Source organism: Protopterus annectens, chromosome 1.part0 (genome assembly GCF_019279795.1).
Source record: "Protopterus annectens isolate FY-2018-M chromosome 1.part0, PAN1.0, whole genome shotgun sequence".
Taxonomy (NCBI): Eukaryota; Metazoa; Chordata; order Ceratodontiformes; family Protopteridae; genus Protopterus; species Protopterus annectens.
The window spans coordinates 1311988486-1312007946 of NC_056725.1; the positions used below are offsets into that span (position 1 = coordinate 1311988486).

At 36.8% G+C, this 19461-nt stretch overlaps 1 protein-coding gene across 1 annotated transcript in view; it reads left to right on the forward strand.

Moving 5' to 3' along the window:
• The first annotated feature begins 3421 nt into the window (after nucleotides 1-3421).
• The window catches only part of DNAL4 (dynein axonemal light chain 4), a 434679-nt gene continuing 418639 nt past the window's right edge, over nucleotides 3422-19461 (forward strand). The window contains exon 1 of the mRNA XM_044066322.1: nucleotides 3422-3717. The gene's annotated coding sequence lies outside the window, so the exon portion shown is untranslated. The remainder of the gene's footprint in view (nucleotides 3718-19461) is intronic.

Here is a 19461-nt window from a genome sequence, read left to right on the forward strand (position 1 = left end):
GGGGTGGCTCTCCAGTGGGATCTTCTAAAGAGGATTCCGGAGAAGGGGTTGTCTTCACAGGGGATTCTGATACTGGGGTCCTAGGGTCTGGTTGTGAGCCTTCGGATTGATTCACCTCTGCAGAAGGAGCACCCAAGACTAATTCCAGTTGAGGGATGACGAGAGAACTGAAAACTGTCGGAACCGTGGACATAGATGGTGCCAAGGAGAAAATAGGTGCCGGATTAGGTACCAAGGTACGGACAGTCCAAGCACCGCTCCTAGAATCATCTCCATCGTAGCCGTTGCTGCAAGGGTGATGGGTGCCAACAGGGAAGGCACTGCTGTCGGAGCCAAGACAGTATGTACCGAAGTGGGAGCTGGGGGGATAAGCAGGGGAAGATGAGATAGAAGATTCCGAGCCAGGGGGGACAGGAAGTCTAGCTGGAATGGGCAATCCCCTAGCTACAAGGTGCTGGTCTACAACCCGCACTAGGTCTAGTTCAGAAATACTCCTAGTGGATCTAAAAGAGGCTGCAGAAGGGGAATCAGGTCTTTCTAGACAGGGACTAAACCTCTGCCCCAAAAAAAGGATCATAAGTAGGAGAATATCGAATCCTTGGCATGAAATCAGGTTTTGGAGCCAATGGAGCCAAAGAAACTGTCGGCACCGTGGCCGGGGATGGTGCCAAGACATGTGCAGTTAGAGGCCCATGCAGCCAAAGAAGCTGTCGGCACCATGGACAGGGATGGTGCCAAGGTATGTACAGTCATCAGAGCTCATGGAGCCGAGGAGGCTGTTGGCACCATGGACTGGGATGGAGCTAAGGCATGAACAGTCATCGGAGCCAATGTAGGAGCCAAAGACGGCACTGAAGTCAGTAGTGCTGTGTTTGGAACCGAGATAGGAGTGAATACCATGGCTGGCACCGAGGGAGAGGACACAGATCCTGGTGCCGAAGAGGTCTGCGCCGAGGGCGCCGGTGAAGCACGGGACGGACTTGGTTCCCCACCTGATGGAGATGCAGGGACTGAGTGACTCCATTTTTCCTTGTATTTTTTGGTCTTAGGAGGGGGTGAGACTTCCGACTCAGTTAGTGCCTCTGAGAAAGGTATCTTGAGTAAACCTTGCAAAATAAGTTTATTCGTACGTTCTGCTAGTGTCCGATTAGAAAAACCAGCACAAATGTCACAATCAGCTTTCAAATGATCCACACCCAAACAGTAAACACAATAGACATGTGTATCTGAGTTAGGCATCTTACGTCCACACTTGTCACACTGTTTAAAACCCAATTTAACTTACTTAACTTTGTCTGACATGGTAAAAGAAACAATACTATCCTGTAGAAAATTTTTTTTTTAAGGAATACCACCAGTAAAGGAAGCCTGTCAAATACAGGAGAGAGTGACAGTCAAAAAAGGTAAAATTTTAAATTACCAAAAAAAAAAGGGTAGGAAATAGGCCTAGGTTATAGGCGACAGTGAAAAAAGGGCGATATTGTACTTGAGGGCCTCACCAGTTCGTTTCGTGCAGAAGTGGGCGTGTTGTGAATTGAGTGGCAGATGTGGTGGACCCGGGCTGTGTTATAGTCTGTAAATTATGAAAAACTGGCCTGTGATGGTCCTATTCTCAAAACAATCATTTCACTGTGCGTTGAGTCAAACAGAACTAGTTCAGGAAGTTTTATAAAACATCAATACTCGGCGGCTTTTACAAGTATAGCTGTATTAATCGCTATTATAAATAAGTCAGACTTCATGCTACGTTTTCAAAAGTCTTATCTATTACATTTACCTTTATATATATGTTCCGGTCCAGTCCCAAAAAAAAAGTAGGTACGAATGCGTGTGTGTATGTATGTGTGGAAGCTGAAACAACCAGTAATAAAAGAAGTGGACATAAGAGCGTACAAAAAAAGTACCGCAGTCTTACCTAAAGCTTCCTCCTCGGGGTCACAACGTGGAGCACAGTGTGCTAATAAAATAACTGCATTCAGAATAAGCACAGATGTAATCATTTTTTGGCGATATTGTACTTGTAAGGACTCCCCTTGTGAAAGTATTGTTTTCTTTTTACATTTTGTTGTACGTTCTAAGGGAATGCATATTCATGAATAACATATCACGGGGTGGGTTTTGGGCAGGGCTTGCTACTGCGCATCTGGTGAGGCCCTCAAGTACAATATCGCCGAAAAAAGACTAAGTTGACTAACATTTTTGAAATTCAGAAGAAAAAAACTGTCATAAAAATAACAAATTACTACTTAACTTGAGAGAGATGGCTAAACACGTCTGACCAGGAGTGCGGCAAACGAGATCTGGAGTATCTAGGAGAGGGGCATTGTGGGTAGGTTCTTAGATGAGAGTTTTTGGCTTGCATGAGCTGGGAAACAGCCGTTTCGGTTCCGAGGACGGAACTGAGGTCCTATCTGTAAAGTATGAATAAAGATTTACAACTTCAGATCAAAGATTTACAACATCAGATTATCTATTATCAATTAAAATAGGTGTTAACACTTTTATGATAAATAAAATAAAATAATTAAAAAAATAAATGTGTGGCAGACCCTCTTAATGTAAAACAGACGACCCTGGACTTTTTGGCAATAATTTGAACCACGCTTAAATCACGATCAAGACTAAGATGCCAGGATTGCCTACATCATTAGCAACGTTAATATAACAGATCATAGCTCTCAACCTTCCATCTCCAAAATGAGGAACACTAGCCCTCATAATGTGGGACAAATGGGAAAAATGTGGAACACATACTAATTGCTTACTAACACCTTCAACTGGGAAGGCCATAGGATGGTTAAAATATGCTGGTTTTACTTATAAAGAAGATATTTTAACGAATTAATATGATTCAATTCTATTTACCATGGATTTCACTTTAAAAAATTCTTAACACTGAATGTGTGACAGAGTCTTTCAATGTGGAACATTGAGGAATTTTGAGGAACATGAACTTTTTAAGACCCCAAATGAGGTACGTTCTTCGTAATGAGGTACACTTGAGAGGTAGGAGTTGCGAAGCTTTGTTTTTTAATCCACTTCAGAGTTAATAGAATATTAACATGCATTTTACGAACATTAAGGATCAACCATAAATCCTAATAATGCTTGTATATTTTGCAACATGCATACCTGCCGCACAAATCAAATGTTGTCACTTGAAACAAAACAGCTTGGAGTCAAAACAGTTTTAAAAAGAAATTAGCGCATCTCGCTGACAGCTGTACGCGCGCTTGGCTACGTGTGTGTCACACAACAGACTGGCAACCTAGCCAATACTGGTTTCTCTGTCTGGTAGTGCTCTGCGTCCTGCTTCAATTTTCAGCTGACCTGCAATCTAAAGATGACTGAAAACATGTCTAAGTGCTAACTTCGGGTCATATAATTAATTCTCAGCAGGCATTTTATTAGTCAGCTAGCGCCTTTAACAACGAACCGATTTGTTATGAGAGCAATGATTGACGTTTGGCTTATCCATAATACTTACCAGATATACGCGAGGTGTAACCTTACTCAGCCAATCGAGTTTTGCTAATTGAAACTTCCTGTTATGGTTGCTACGACAAGTTAGTAATGCTGCTCCATAACAACAACCAATTTTTTTTGCAGTACAGTGTTAGGAAAAGAATCAGTTTTAGCGGATTAGCTATTTTTGACGTTGTTGTTTATATCGTTTTTAATATAAATAAGTCTTCTGTCTTGGAAAATAAGTAGCAGGTAATTAAATGTGCTCAACTGTCGGGAAGTTTTTAAGTTTTTTTATGATTTATTTTTGTTTCTAAAGTATTGTCCTTGCTGAAGTAATCTGTAGTACGTGCTGCGATGAAAGAACAATTTTTATTTTAGATATATTTTTGTGCTCAAAGTGGGGGTAAAATGGTATGGTATTCTTTCTCAGCAAACTTTTTGATCGTTATTAAGTGCAGTGAGATTGTCTGTCACACTCATTATGTAGTTTCACCTATGATTTACTATTTTCTGTGTTAGGATTAACACCACAAATGTATTTATGCAACAAGAAATATCCGGTGTAGCAAGAAGCAGTTTTCTTTATGTGGCAATTCCTCTTTTATGCTTATCCTGTTTCTAAACCATTCAGTGTTTTCATTTCTATACAGGTATTAAAAGCATACCATTCAACCTCTTAGCACAATAAATCTGGCTAAAGTCAAAACTAATGGGAGGACAAGGGCACAAAATTGGGGACAAAATTTAAATATTGTTCTTCTAGGCTTAGGTGCTAGATTAACATGTTTTTTGTAGGCATGCATTTTCTGAATGATATAAAGTCTGAAACTCAAATCTCTATTGTTTAGTAACTTCAGTCCTCAATGATTTGCCAGAAAACTCAAAGTTTACCAGAAATATAAGGCAAAAATTGGACATTCTGCGAAAATCTAAACAGTTGAGAGCTATGATTTGACATGTTATAAAGTAGGTTTAATCATGTGTGTAATATATATTTATGTAATATGTATACACATGCTTATTTTAATTTTTTAAGTTTAAGTACAAATCTGAAATCAGAAAAAGATAGTGGTAACTGAGATCATACCTCTCGACTGTTCCTGATTTTTGCCTCAAATTGTCGCTCTGTCCTTTTTAATTTTTCTTAAAATTGATGATTTTTAGAAAAAAAGGTGAAGAATTGTACTTGAAAATAGTTATAGTTGTGGACTTGTTTGACTTCAGAAAATGTGCATTAAATCATATATTTATGTAATATGTATACACATGCTTATTTTATTTTTTTAAGTTTAAGTACAAATCTGAAATCAGAAAAAGATAGTGGTAACTGAGATCATACCTCTCGACTGTTCCTGATTTTTGCCTCAAATTGTCGCTCTGTCCTTTTTAATTTTTCTTAAAATTGATGATTTTTAGAAAAATAGGTAAAGAATTGTACTTGAAAATAGTTATAGTTATGGACTTGTTTGACTTCAGAAAATGTACATTAAATCATATTTGATTTATTCTGTCAGTGGTTCAGGTTACAAGCGGCCCTGATTATCCTTGATAATGTCTAGATTTGTCCCTGATTCTGTTGAGATGTGTACCTGTTTTGTTGAGAGCTATGTCTGAGGTGTTTTGTAGAAAACAAAATGCAGAGCTACATGTAGTATATTTTTAAACTATGTGATCATATTCCAAGTTGTCTGTCTCCACACCAAATGCTATATATACACATTTAGTAAGATTATCTGAATTGAGTTATAATCTTATCTGTCTCAACTCTTTAATTTGAAGTGTACTACACTAAGTTTCTCTGTGAATTAGACACTTCTTAGAAGCTTTTAAAAACTTCTCTAAATGCTGTAAAAATACAATTTTCTGCAATGGCAAAGGGCACCCCCACTGATGTAATAGAGTAGTTATAGAAGGTAATTTTTTTTTTTGCATTTATAGTTGCAGTTTTTTTAGTAGTGTAGTAGTTTTTAAATACAGACACTGGCATACAGTGTGTAGCTCTTCAAATTAGAGCAGTCTGAATATGTGCAATTTTGAGTACTTGTGAAATGAATGGATTCAGATTCTTGTCCAATATGTATTTGTGTTGCAAGTAACTATGCATACCAAGAGTTAAAGCATGTCATAGCTGTAATCTTAAATTACAGTCACCTGTATGGAAGAGATAAAGTTACTGTCAGTATGTTTGCTAATTGCTGACAATAAAGGAAAGTGTCAGGCAAGCCAGTATTTTTTTTTTAATTAAATTATGTGATGGGTTGCTCACTATAATATTTTGGCCATTATTGTCAAATGAGACTATAATATTTGGTTACTGTCACCTGTCTGCTCAGGATAAAGCAGACGAACAGTTGTGGGTTTAGTTCAAGCAGCTTTATTACACACAAACACACCAGGAATGAGGCTTAGTAACTTAAATAAACTTATAAACAGACGGATTACTACACTCATACATGTTAACACTCTGGCTGTTCTCTCAAAATGGCACTGCTGCCTGCTTGTGCTCACTATTTATATACGCAGATGCGTACATCAGGAAATGCTTCTTAAAGTCATACACACATGCTCTGTTCTACAGTTACCAAGGTGATATTTTTATATGGAGAGAAACATTGTCATAAACTTTTCTCTTGCAAAAGTGTTGTTAGAGAAGCACTTTAAATTGCACGTTTTTTTATGATGCTACTTGAATGTTCACAACACTTTTATATTTCTGTACAATGGTTATTGACTGAATCTATCCTTAAAAAAGTCTGAAGAACAAGACAGTAGTTGTTCATGAGCATTTTGTCATACAAATGTTGAACTCATAAGTCTTCTAGCATTAAGGGTGACCTAGAAAGCTTTCTTGGGAAATTAATGGTTGGGTACTGAAAAGGTGCCCAAGTAAAACCTGGTAGGGAGGGGGTGGAAGTCTTGTTGCCTGCAAATGTTCATCATATTGATCACTGCTGCAGTAACCTTAGCTATATGGAGTTATATTCTGCTAAGGATATAAACCCATGTAGCTAAGCCTACTGCAGCAGTGATAATTTGAACTTCTTCTCTTATGGTAAGTTTTACTTGCACAACTGTACGCCATTCGCATTGTCTTCCTTTTTGCAGTACAGTACTTATTTTCATGACTGTAGCCTGAGGGGTGTTGGGGGCTGGGGGAGGCTCGGACATTAAATATTTCTTAATCTTCCTTTGTTGCCACTACTCTCCTTTGCATCAATTATGAGAATGTTTTTTTTTTACTACAAATTCTCATGTTTCTGTTAAAAACTATGGTTTTAAAGTGGGAACCCTAATCGTAGCTGCATGAAGGTAATTTGTCACTTCAAAACACTAAGACGGTTTGTCTGTATTTTTTTTCTTTTGTATTAGTTCTTTAAACTGTCCCACAAGGCTTAACTGATGGAATGAATAGTATGACAACTTAATGAGTCAAGCAAGAGGTTACCAAGAAGAACAAAAGAACAGAGAAAAAGAAAGATTGCTAGAGAGGCAAAATTCTCCACTGTTTGTGAAAGCAGTTTTTAGCGTTGTCATTTCATTTTTCAGCTTGTATACTATGGTGGGGTTTTCTGGATTTCAGCTCTCTGGAGTCATGACTGGATATCAGACTTTATATATGAATTTGTGTTTGTTTGTTTGTTTTGTTTATTTATTTATTTTGAGGCAGGGTCTGTCTTGTCTTCCTGCAGAAGCGCCGTATCAAGACTGTAGTTCTTTATCAGATGTAACTTCAGCTTTTGCACGTTTTTCTGTAATAAGTTCCTGAATGAAATCTGTTGCAGTTTGCCTTTCTATTCCTTTATGGTATCTCTTTATGCGTAGTTTATAAAACACATCTGTATATGTGTCTTAGTACATCTGTCTGTATATGTGTCTTTTATATTGGAAGGCTCAACTTGTAATTTTCACATCAATAGAGCAAGATACATAGGTTCACAGGTTCATAGGTAGGTACTAGGCTATCTGCCTGTGGGCATTTATAAGCCTAGCCAGAGTGTGTCTGCTTTCGCCGCCCCATTGATTAATTAACTGATCCTCTGTCAAGCAGAGCCAATGAAGTGATCCCAGGGGTGTATTTTCTGTTATCCATCCACTGGTCAAGGTTTCTCTTGAAGATTGTTAGTGAGGGGCTCTGCCTAATGTAGTTTGGAATTTTGTTCCAAAGCATGGGGAGTCTCTGTGACAGGAATCTATCCCTCCAGCATGTTCTATCTATTGTTGTGACAAGCTTTAGCTCACAGTGACTTGGATTTCTTTAGGTGGAGCATGTCCATCAATTCTGAGTTGGACATGGCTTTGTAAATCAGGCAGAAATCACCTCTTAGTAAGCGATATGCCACTGAGTACAGCCGGAGTTTTTTCAGTCTGGCTGCATAGGACATATGTCTGAGGCCAGTAATCCTCTTGGTGAGGTATCAAGTAATTTTTACCCAACATATTTATTTAAGTTGTATATAGTATTTTTTGTTAGCATATTTATTTCACTTTTATATATAAAAGCTTAAATCATTGGTCATATGACACTAACTAGACTAGGTACTGCTGTTTTTTAAACATATATACTGTCTTGTATAATGGAATTTAGATTCCTTTTACATACCATTTTATAATGAACTATGGTTCAAGAAAATTTTACAGAAGCATTATATATTTACTTATTTATGTAATCAATCCATCCATCCTTCCATCTATCCATCCATTCTTTGTTGATTGGATTAGTCCCACTCCCTAGTGCCCTTTTTGTAGGGGAGACCTGAGGTATTCATACTGACTAGGGGAAATATGGGGGGCCAGCACCAACTCTTCTCCTACTCTTGTTTTGTTGCTAGTGACATATTTTGTACACTTTCACTTCCTGTTTCTGTTCTAGGTGCAGACATCCTGAAGAAACAGGGAAGCATATGGGGAGAGAAGGAGATAATGGAGTGGCAAGAGAAATTGAGGAGAAAGCATATATTGAGGCCTGAGAATGTGTGCAGGATTCTGAGGATATGTTTCAAAGAAATCTGTTTAATGCAGATGAGTCAGCAAATGATGAATGTATAATTACAACCCTTCAGTCAGGAGGGTTGCAGGATGAAAGAAATGGTGATGCAGAGTGAGCCACAAAATGAAGGAGATGTTTCCTCGGGCAACATTAGGGAGAAAGTACAAAAGGAGGATGCAGAGACAATCCTGAAGAATAGTGGTGAGATAGAAAAGAAAACATATGCAGAGAAAGTAAAAAAAAAAAAAAAAGGTAAAAGGGGTGTAGCAGAAAAGAAGGCAGAAGAAAATGAAAAACAGAAGTACATGGGAAGTATTCTAAGTAAAGATGGCAAAGAAATGGACTTATGAAGTTTGGGACAATTTAATAGTGCCTTTGGATGTAAAAGTACATGAGGTAAGAACATTTCTTCTTATTAACAAAGAGACATTTTGTGACATTATATCTGAGACTGTTTTTTTTCAATAGAAAATTTTCTTGGGGAATATGAAAAAAGAAAAATTGTAACCCATGGAATCTTTATGTGATAAAAGCATTTAACAGAGAAACAAACAATCCTGTACAATTAGGAACCATGGTGGCAAGAAAGACTTTGAAAGGACATTTGAAAACTTTTTATATAAAGATATAATTGACATTGCAAAAATTTATGACAAAAGGGGTTCATGGGCTGGTGGAGAGGATTGTAATATTGTGTTTAAAAATAGAAAGAGAAAAATATCGTACATATATCAAGTACATTAAATGTGGAAAGGAATAGAGCTGTCGAAAAATACTGTGGACAACCCAAAACATGGAGGGAGGATGACATTTGATAAGTAACCATGACAAAAGATGATATTTGTGGATAAATGGGATTTGATGCAAAAAATGTGAATTGAAATCTCATAAATGTAACAACATTGGACATTTATGGATGAAGTGCAAAAATAAAAATAAGACTAAGGAACATGAACATTTTAGTAGTAGTAGAAATAGAGGAAGAATTATATGAGAAATAGAAGAAAAATTAGATGAGAAAAATAATAAAGGGGACCTAGAGGAAGGTTCTGAAATAAGTGAAGAAGACATAAATTGGGAAGTAGTAAAAGAAAAGCATAATTTTGTCGGTAGAGGGGTAAAAGACCAAAAAAAAAAAGAAAATTTTAAAGGGATAAGTACAAAAGAAAAAAAGGAAGTGAATGAAAATTAATATATACAGCTAATGACTGTGGGTGGTATAATGATTAAGGTGTTTGACTCACGGACACAAGGTACAATGTTTGAGTTTTACCTTTTGGAGGGAAATTGTCTAGGCTTAGAATGGCTTATTAAGAAAGCTAGCCTAGTAATTAGCTACAAACTTATGAAACCATGAATGTAAGGAAAAGTGAAAATGAAAATTGTAAAGTGTTTTCTGTAAATGTGAATAGAATTAAGAATATAGCAAGAAGAACAGGAATTTTGCAGTGGTGTAATACATGTGATGTAGATGTAATTATATTAGGAGACTCAAAGATCACACACAGAGCAACTATGTGGACGAAAAATAATCTGGAATTTGGGAAATGAGAGATGTTCTGGAATGTCTGTATTCTGTAGAAGTACGGTAAAGATATTAGATGTAACTTTAGAAAAAAATGGGAAAATTAACCATTGTAGATTTAAAACTGAATGAACACATGTAGAATTATAACATTATATGCTTATAATAATTGTAAAGAAAGGGAAATCAGTCTTTAGACTATGTAGTGATAAATATGAACGTTATAATAACAGAAGACTTTATGATTTAAGAGGCAAACGTGAAAAGAAAGGAAACAATATAAGAAAAATGGTAGAAATTATCAGATGTGGTAAGTTAAAACTTGGGGAGAATGTATGGACTTAAAGAGGTATGTACAGAAATGAAATGTATTATTTTAAAGTATCAGAAAGTCTAGTTATAGGAAAAGGGCGATTTTAGTTGAAACAGGACTTTCTGATCATCTTGCAGTGTGGCTAGAAATAAACGAAAACAAGAAATTTATAAAAGTAGGCAAAGGAATAGAAGGGATAAATGAGAATACAAGGAATGAAGAAATAAAGAGATTAATAATACAGTTATGGAAAGATCATATTACTATGAGAACATTTTATAAAAATTGGTCTGGATAATGGGTGATATTTAAGAAGAAAATGTATGTTTTGTACAGTGAGAATATGTTGTGAGAAAAGTAAAGAAAGAAAAATATAAAATAACATATAATGATGCATTGGAAGATTTGCAACGGAATGTTGGAATATACTTTGCCAAAGAAAATGACTTATATGAAAGAAATGAAGAAAAGGTGTAAGAACTGTTATAAGGAAATATATTTTTGCCAAAGAAAATGAATTATATGAAAGAAATGAAGAAAAGGTGTAAGAACTGTTATAAGGAAAGATATTTTTTACAAGGAAAACAAAGTATAGAGTAACTTAAGCAGATTAGTAAAGGAAGATTGTAGTGTACTAAGAGACAAAAATGTAAAAGGCGAAATAGCACTCTGGAAAAGATTATGAATAGTCTAGTACAATATGTACAATAAAGAAAAAAGAAGGTAGTGAGAAAATATGTAAAGTAAGAAAGCTAATAAAAAAAGAGAGTAAATAGTCACAAAAGGAGATTTATTCAAATTAACTAAAGTATTGGGACAAGTAGATATAGATTTGGCTGCAGGACCCGATAGAATACAGAACGAAATGTATAAAAGTTTGAGGAATTGGCAAAAAAAAAAAAAAGATTTTGAATGAATAGTTAAATGAAGGTGAATGTTTTATGTATAAAGAATTACACAGTGGAATACTTAAATTTAGATGGAAGAAGGAAGAGGCAAAACAATTAAAAAAATGGAGAAATATAATAATAATATTGAATAATAATGATTGTAAGGTCTTTATGAAAGTAATACAAAAGAGATTTGAAACTAAAATAGAAAGTATTATGGAAGATGGTATATGTAGTATAAAGACAAAAGGTTGTTAATATTTATTAATGATAGAGAAATTGTGGTTGGTATTATGAAAAGAAAAGGTGCGAAAATTATGCTAGAAGACCTCAATAAGGCATTTGATACTAATGGACGTGAAATGTTATGAGTAATAATGAGTAGTAATGAAATAATGTAATGTATGTGAGAAAGTTAGGAAATTATATATGCTATCGTATAGTGAGTGATAGTAAAGTAAAAATACTTGTAATGGCTGGTTAAGCCAAGTGGTTCATATGAAGAGTGGTATAAGACAAGGATGTCCAATGAGTGATATACTTTTTGCTTTAGTTATGAATGTGATAGCATGTGAAATAAATTAAAAAATGAAGGAGGTATACTGTACTGCAGTGCTCGTATACTCTTTTGCAACAGAATCTACAACCTTTTGATCTTCCAGCACCAAAGGTGAGCATGCTACCTGTTGACACATTGACTGTGTTACTGGCTTTTGCATCAAAATTAAGACCGAGTTTGGTTCCTGTGATGGTTTGATTGATCAGAAACAAAAAGGTATACAGCCTAGTAACCTAATTGTAAAGGTACACACTGTGTATAATATAACTTGTTGCAATATGCAAAGTTTGTGTTAAATGGTATATAAAATCCTGGCAAGTCTAATTCTTTTTTTTTGACTTTCCATAGAATCTGACACATGTAGAAAGTTAAGGAATATGTATTGTTCATAGGTTGGTACTAGGCTATCAGCCCTAGGGCCTATACAAGCCTAGCCATAACAATTCCTTGGCTATTTCTTCCCATACTATTTACTTCCCTGGACCCCTGTCTAGCAGGGCGACTGACGTGATCCCCAGGGTGAATTTCCTTTCTCCCATCCAAACGTCAAGGTTCCTTTTGAAGAGGGCCAAAGAAGCACTCTGCTTGACATGTATGGGCAATCTATTCCAGAGTCTGGGGAGTCTCTGGGTCAGGAACCTATCCCTCCATTTTGTTTATTGTGATGACAAGGTTTAGATCCCTGGAGCGTGTGGCTCTGAGGGATTGGGATTTCTTTAAGTGCAGCATATCCAACAGCTCTGGGTTTGACATGGCCTTGTATGTTAAGCAGAGATTGTATCTTAAGTCATATTTGATTTTTAGTTTATATTGCAATCTTGCAGAAGTAAGGTATGTGAAAGACGCATTTTTGGCACAAGAGAGCAAAAAGAGTCTCGTTGGCCTGAAACCATTACCTTAGTGAAAACCAATTTCTAACCTGAATGAAGCCTAGAGGAAGTGCGCAGATTTCAGCTCTGTTTTTGCCACTTAGTACTGCTGGAATGTTAGGTGTTTTTTCCACAGCCTGCCTGTCCCAGCTATATATGGGGATGTCTTTCAGGCACGTTTGTGTATATGTTTACATATATATTTGTGTGTGTGTGTTTTATATATAATATGTATGTAAAACTATAAAAACTAAACCACTATCCAAAGCCAGTAATACACAACTAAATACAATAAAAAATACCATCTGAAAAATGGAAGAACTGTGTTCAGACAAATAAACAGCTTTAATAAGCGAACACTAAAGAGACTATTCATTTTATTAATGCTCATTTTTAAATTCATTGTGATTGAAAATGTTTCCATTATTTTTAGTGATTGTAATCCATTACTGGAAGTAAAGGAACTCAAATGGCAAGCAAAATGTAAGGCGGACGTGCTCCCTGGATTAAATGGACATTTAAATGTAAATAGCATTCTTAGATGGAATAGATAATTGATGATGTCATTAATATTCTAATTAGCCTTGCCTTATAGTGATACTAATGCTTAGTTGTGTTCCATATTTCTGATTAAGTTGAATGTGAAACATTTTACGAACAAAAGCGCTCAAATGCTAGTTACGTCTTTAGTGTTTGCTTATTAAAGCTGTTTATTTGTCTTGTTCTGAACGTAGTTTTTCTATTTTTCAGAAGGTATTTTGGTACTTGCGTATTATCGCAACCAGATTTGGAAGTCGTCCTACTTCCTAATGTTATGTTATGCCAAAAGTTGTTTATCCTGCTCTGGCAAGGGTTACTTAAAGTGAAAATCACTTTCCTATCACCTGGGTTCTGCAACAGGGACAGGAATACTGGCCCAATTACACCTTCCGGTTTGCGTCCTTTACTGCTATAACTGAGGCTAAGAATTGGTTAAAGCATACAGTTCCAGCTTGCCTCTAACACTGGGCACTCAGGCTTTTCATTACTGTGTTTCCTTACAGGAGCATTCTTAAAGTTGCTATTTTACTGTGATTTTAACTAGGGCTGAAATAAGGTTGTGGAAGCTGTCTTTCTTTCTTTCTTTCTTTCTTTATTTATTTATTTATTTATTTATTTATTTACATTTGTTGACCGGGCTAGTCTAGCTGGATAGATATCCCTTTTCAGTAGAGACCCGAGGAGAAAAGCTTCAACATGAGTGAATTAATACATTCAAAATATTCTAAAAATGACTAGTTTCACATTACATAATAAGACATGATAAGAAAAAATTAATAAATTGTGAACAATGTAAGGTTTCATTAGAGTAGAAGTAAGAAATAAACAAATCTTAATGCTTTAGTAGGGTTCATGTGAAGTCAATCAAAATCTAAAGCATTAGAACATTAGCAAAACTATTTAGTAGTGTTGTTCATAAGATATGGGGGTAATTGTTAAGGAAGCAGGAGAAAAAGAAACAGGGAGGGAGAGAAGAAAAGTAGATTCAATCAGGCTTTGAGCAGGGGCAAAGCCAATGTATTTTAAGGTGGTCTCTAAGGTGTTTTTTAAATATTAGAGAGGATGAGAGTGAGGTGAGTGTATTAGGAAGTTTGTTCCAGATTCTACCCACAACATTGGAGAAGAGGGAATTGCCTGCTTTGTTATTAGAAGGGTTGCTGGCAATAAGTAGCTTATTAGCTGAGCGTAGTGTTGAAAGATTTTTATAAGGGGAGATCAGATTAGTGAGGATGGGAGTATTAGTAGGATGGTGCAGGATTTTTGTGCAATCACAAGTTGATTGTATTGTAGTTGATTTTGTAGTTCTAACCATTTGAGTTGTTTAAGGTTGAGGCAGTGATGGGTTCTGTACGGAGAGCCAGTGGCAAATCTGGTTATGTTATTGTAGCTAGTTTCAAGTTTGGTGAGATTATGCTTTGATAGATTGGTGTAAATGGCAGATGCATAGAATAGGGTGGAAGTAAGATGAGTCTGGGCAATGGATTTCTTAGCTAGTGGTGTAAGGAAGGTTTTTTTTCTATACAGGGAGCCTAGTTTTTTATTAACAGTTTTTATAATATTATTAACATGGGCATCAAAGCTGAGGTTATGGTCAATAGTTATACCAAGTAGTTGAGCACTAGAATCAGGGGAAATGCAGGTTCCATTGTCAGAGGTAATAGTGAAGTGGAACTGAGGAGATTTTATGGTGGGAGTAAAGAGCAGTAGCTTAGTTTTCTTGGGGTTAAGAATAAGGCAGCGCTGGGAGAACCATTTTTCAACTGTGTTAAATACATTTTGTGTAAGAGTGTGGAGAGAGGAAGAAGACTTGGCAGTACAGATAAGAGTAGAGTCATCAGCGTATTGTATACAGGTGGATTGTGGAAAAACAGTATGGAGATCATTAATAAAGATGGAGAAAAGAAGAGGGCCTAGGATAGAACCTTGAACTCCAGTGCTCGCTGGGAGGTGTGTGGATAGATTATTGTCCCAGAGTACTGCTTATTGTCTATTTTCCAGATAAGATTTGAACCAAAGGATTGCTTGTGGGTCAAGAGATTGGGCTTTTAGCACATTAATAAGTAGGTGGTGATTGACCATATCAAAGGCTTTGGAAAGGTCAATAAATAGAGCAGCTGAGAGACAGTTATTGTTACGATTCCTATTTATGCAATCAGTAAAAGTTAAAAGGGCAAAAGTAGTGCTATGAAAAGGCCTAAATCCATGTTGGCAGTTAGAAAGCAAGTTGTTTTGGAGAAGGTGCTGGAGTAGCTGATGGTGAATACATTTTTCCATAATTTTGGCTAGTGGGGGGAGTAGAGCAATAGGACGGTAGTTGGAGATTTCAGTAGATTTACCTCCTTTGTGCAAAGGGATTATATGAGAGAATTTCCATATAGAGGGGATGTAGGCTTCAGAGATGGATCTGTTTATCAGGATAGAAACAGGGTATGTTATGGCTTCGGCTGCAATTTGAAGGTATTCTGCTGGGAGGCAATCAGCCGAGGGAGTGCAGGGTTTGAGTTTTTGAAAGAGTTTGCAGATAAAGGAGGTTGGTACAGGTTGCAAATGAAGGGAGGGAACGGGACTGTTAGTGTGTTGTGTAGGAGTGGGGGTCATGGGAACTAGAGTTTGAGTTAAAGTTTGAATAGCTTCAATGAAGTAATTGTTAAAGGCATTAGCTATTTGCAGAGGATTACTACTGGGAATAGAGCACGGGGAAGGAGTTGTGGCATGTCCTGGTTCGAGAAGTTTATTAATGCCAGACCAGAATTTTTTAGGATTATTAGAGTGTGAATGTTGCAGGTGGGAGTAGTAGTTTTTTTAATCTGAGATTATATCCTTTTTGACAGCATTTCTTAGTTGTTTAAAGTATAGATGATCTACAGAGCTTTTAGAGGTTCTCCATCTTGCCCATATTTTGTTTCATAGAAACATTTTTTTCTTTGGTTTGTTTTGTGAGCCAGGGGGCTATTTTTGTCCTGATTCTGGAGGAGCGGAAAGGAGCATGGTTATTTAGAATTTGAAGGAAAGAATTAAAGTAAGAGATTGCTTCCTCTAGATTAAGTAGTTTTAGAGATGACCAGTTACATGCTTTTAGTTCATTAATAAAGTTCTCAGCTTGGAAGTGTTTTTTTAGAACGATAGGTGACAAAATTGTTCTTTTTTGGGCTATATTTCTTTTGTTTAGTGATAAAGGTTAAAATGTGATCACTAATGTTGTCAGGGAGAGATCCTACCTTATAGGTATCTGGGTGACTATTTATAAGGATCCAGTCAAGAGTAGTTTCTTTGTTACTTGGTTTGTGGATCCTAGTGAGGAAGTTTATTATTTGATTGAAACCAAATAGATTAATATGGGTGTTAGGGGTAGGGGAATTACATAAGGTCCTGTCTATATTAAAATCGCCTAATACAATTGTTTCCTGTGGTAAATGGGTAGAAAGGCTATTGAGAATGTTTTCTAGGGTGCTAATATTGTTTCCTGGAGGGATGTAAGAGCAGATTATATAGATTGCTTTAGAGTTGTTCATTTGGAGTTTGATAGTAAGGGTCTCAGCATTGGTATTTAAAGGTAGTGATACATCATAGAGTGAAACCAGAAGATCAGATTTGAACAAGATAGCTACACCGCCACCTTTTTTTGATGTACGGTCACATCTTAGGATATTATATCCAGGAGGGTTATTTCTAGGTCATGAGTAGAAGGTTTTAGCCAAGTTTCTGTAAGGCAAAGGATATCAAATGGATAAACCTGAAGGAGAGCATGCAATTGACTAATTTTGTTGTTAATGCTACGAATATTAAGATGTGCTATACTGAGGGAGTTCTGAGTTATTAAAGAAGAGGTGGCATTATTAAATGATGGATTCTGTAGATTGGTATTTGGTGGGGATGGGCCAGGATTGGGATGAATATCTCCACCTGTTAGAATGTTTATGGTTTGAATGGATGAAATCTTTAAGTATTTATAGTACTTGGGTGGGGTAAGCTTATTGGGGAGGTAAGAAACATGGGTGTTTCTATGGAACTTGGGAAGAAAATAGGCTGAAGTAGAGGTGATGTTGCTTTGAAAAGGCTGTGGGGATGTGTGATGGGGAGTGTTTGTAGATAGGTCACATTGTGCTTTAGAGTGTAGTGTTCATATGCAGTGAGTGAGTAGGTTAAGGATAAAAGTAAAAATAAGGAAGAGGAGACAAGAAAGTTTTTCAGGGAAGGTTTGAGAGAATGGGCCATTAGGGCAGTGGAATAGAAAGGTTATATACAGAAGATAGGAAGCTTAAAGTGTAGATAAAAGGTAGGGAGAGATAAATGTAATGGTTTAGAAAGATAGTCAGAAGAAGGGAGAAGGGAGTAGAAGATAAACTAAATAGCTATAACAGAAGTGATTATAGTTACTGATTTATGTGTAGAGGAGAGTAAGGAGAAAGCTAAGGAGAGAAGTCAGGAGGAGTGGTGTTAGATATAGCGGTGGAGTAGAGAAGAGGAGGTAGGGGAGGAGTTGAGAATTATATGTTGAGACTGATTGGATAGGTAGTAACGTGGGTGTGACTTGTTAGGTATAAGTGTAACAGGACTGGGGGTGGATGGGAATTGGGGGTAGGAAGGGGAGCGGAGTGAGCCCGAAGGGCGAACGGAGCAGGCTAGTGCAAGTAGTGAAGGAGGCAATCAGTGAGCAAAGCAGCCCAGTTAGGGAAGGTAATCAGGTGAGTAGCTTCAGGTGGAGCAGGTAAAGTTCAAGACAGAAGTATGGAAGGGGAAGATATGTTGTTTACTAGTTAGAGGGTAGTATGAGAACAGGTAGGAGCATAGAGTTAGCAGTTACGGAATATCTGGACAACCAGACCAGGCAGGAGAACGTAGGAAAGAAATACAGCAAGGAGCTAAACTAGTAAGAGTGAAAAGAGGGTAAAGGTTGAGGCCTGGTTAGACTGCCACCTAGTGATCTGTGGTGGTATTGCAATAAGGTAGGCAGTATGGGAAAGGAGTTGTTAGACAGTACAGGTCTTGGAGAGGGGTCTGGCTGCTAGCATTCCTTTCACAGAGGCCAAATATTTAGTTAGCCATTTTCAACTCTGTTTGTTGATCTATCAACAGGGTCAAGAAATACACGTACTTTATAAAAATGCTGCTCAGGCAGTATTAAAGTGTTGGGACAGCAAAACAGTAGATCCAAATTGGGAAGACTTGTGGGAGACGGTATCCTTAATAGCCAGATAAGATCCTTAGTTCAGGGTAATGTCTAGACATCTAGGAGGATAGGAAGGTAGGGAAACAGGGAGTTAATATAATGAGGCAGTAATAAGTAGCTCAAGTATCTGCTTAGAATAGACTTCAGTTTAGCTTACACAATGCAACTACAAAACTACAATGTAATCATTAAAATAGAGGTAATAAACAACTGTGAACAATAGTCGCCTGTTCTAATGAGGCTAGGTTAGAACATGTAGTCTGTCAGTAAAAGCATTTTCTATCCTTGAACTATAACTCAGGTGCAGACATAAATATGAAATAATATGTAGTTTAACAGTATAAATCAGTAAAAGGAGTTGGCAATGGCTAAAAAGTTCAAACGGTTATAGCAACATATTGTATCAAAGGAAGACATTAACAAATTGCGAGTAGCAAAAAAAAAGAACATTCCTAACAGCAGGTTGAAAGCGGTAGAATGCTTAGGGATAAGCAGGCTCACAAAAACGCATAGCAGCCACTTGGAATTTAGTAGAATTCCCACAGAGGGGAGGCAGGATGCAGCTTAATAGTATCCTCTAGGGTAATTAAGAAACTCCCATGCTGTAAATTAGGACTTCTTACATTCCAAATTATCATGCTTTCACGTCTTATTTTTAAAGTTTTTTTTTTTTTTTTTTTTTTTGTGGTTTTACAGCACTGCGATCCTGACCAAAAGGCTTCGACTCAACACAGGGTAGAATCCCTGTGTTTTATTATGCCCTGTCAAATGTGAATCGTTGCATTACTTGTCTCTATCCTAATACAGAATATGTATGTGATTATCCACGACACGATTGTGTCTGTTGATATGTGCTGCATGTTATCCAGAAAGCAACTGTAATGGAAACATTTGACAGGGCTACAATTTCCCATTTGGAATGTTAGTCCTGAGTGCCTCACAAATGACAACTGTGAATTTAAGTAGTGCTGCCTTTCACAGGACCAGCCTTGTCAACTCCTGTAATAATGTGAATACATAACAGACTCAGAACTCAGCCTGACTTTGAAAATACGTCCTGCCTCAAGTATTTGGCAAACTGTTCAGTTGCACTTAGCTGTGCGATGCTTTCTGATGTTACCGGCGATGTAATACAGAGAA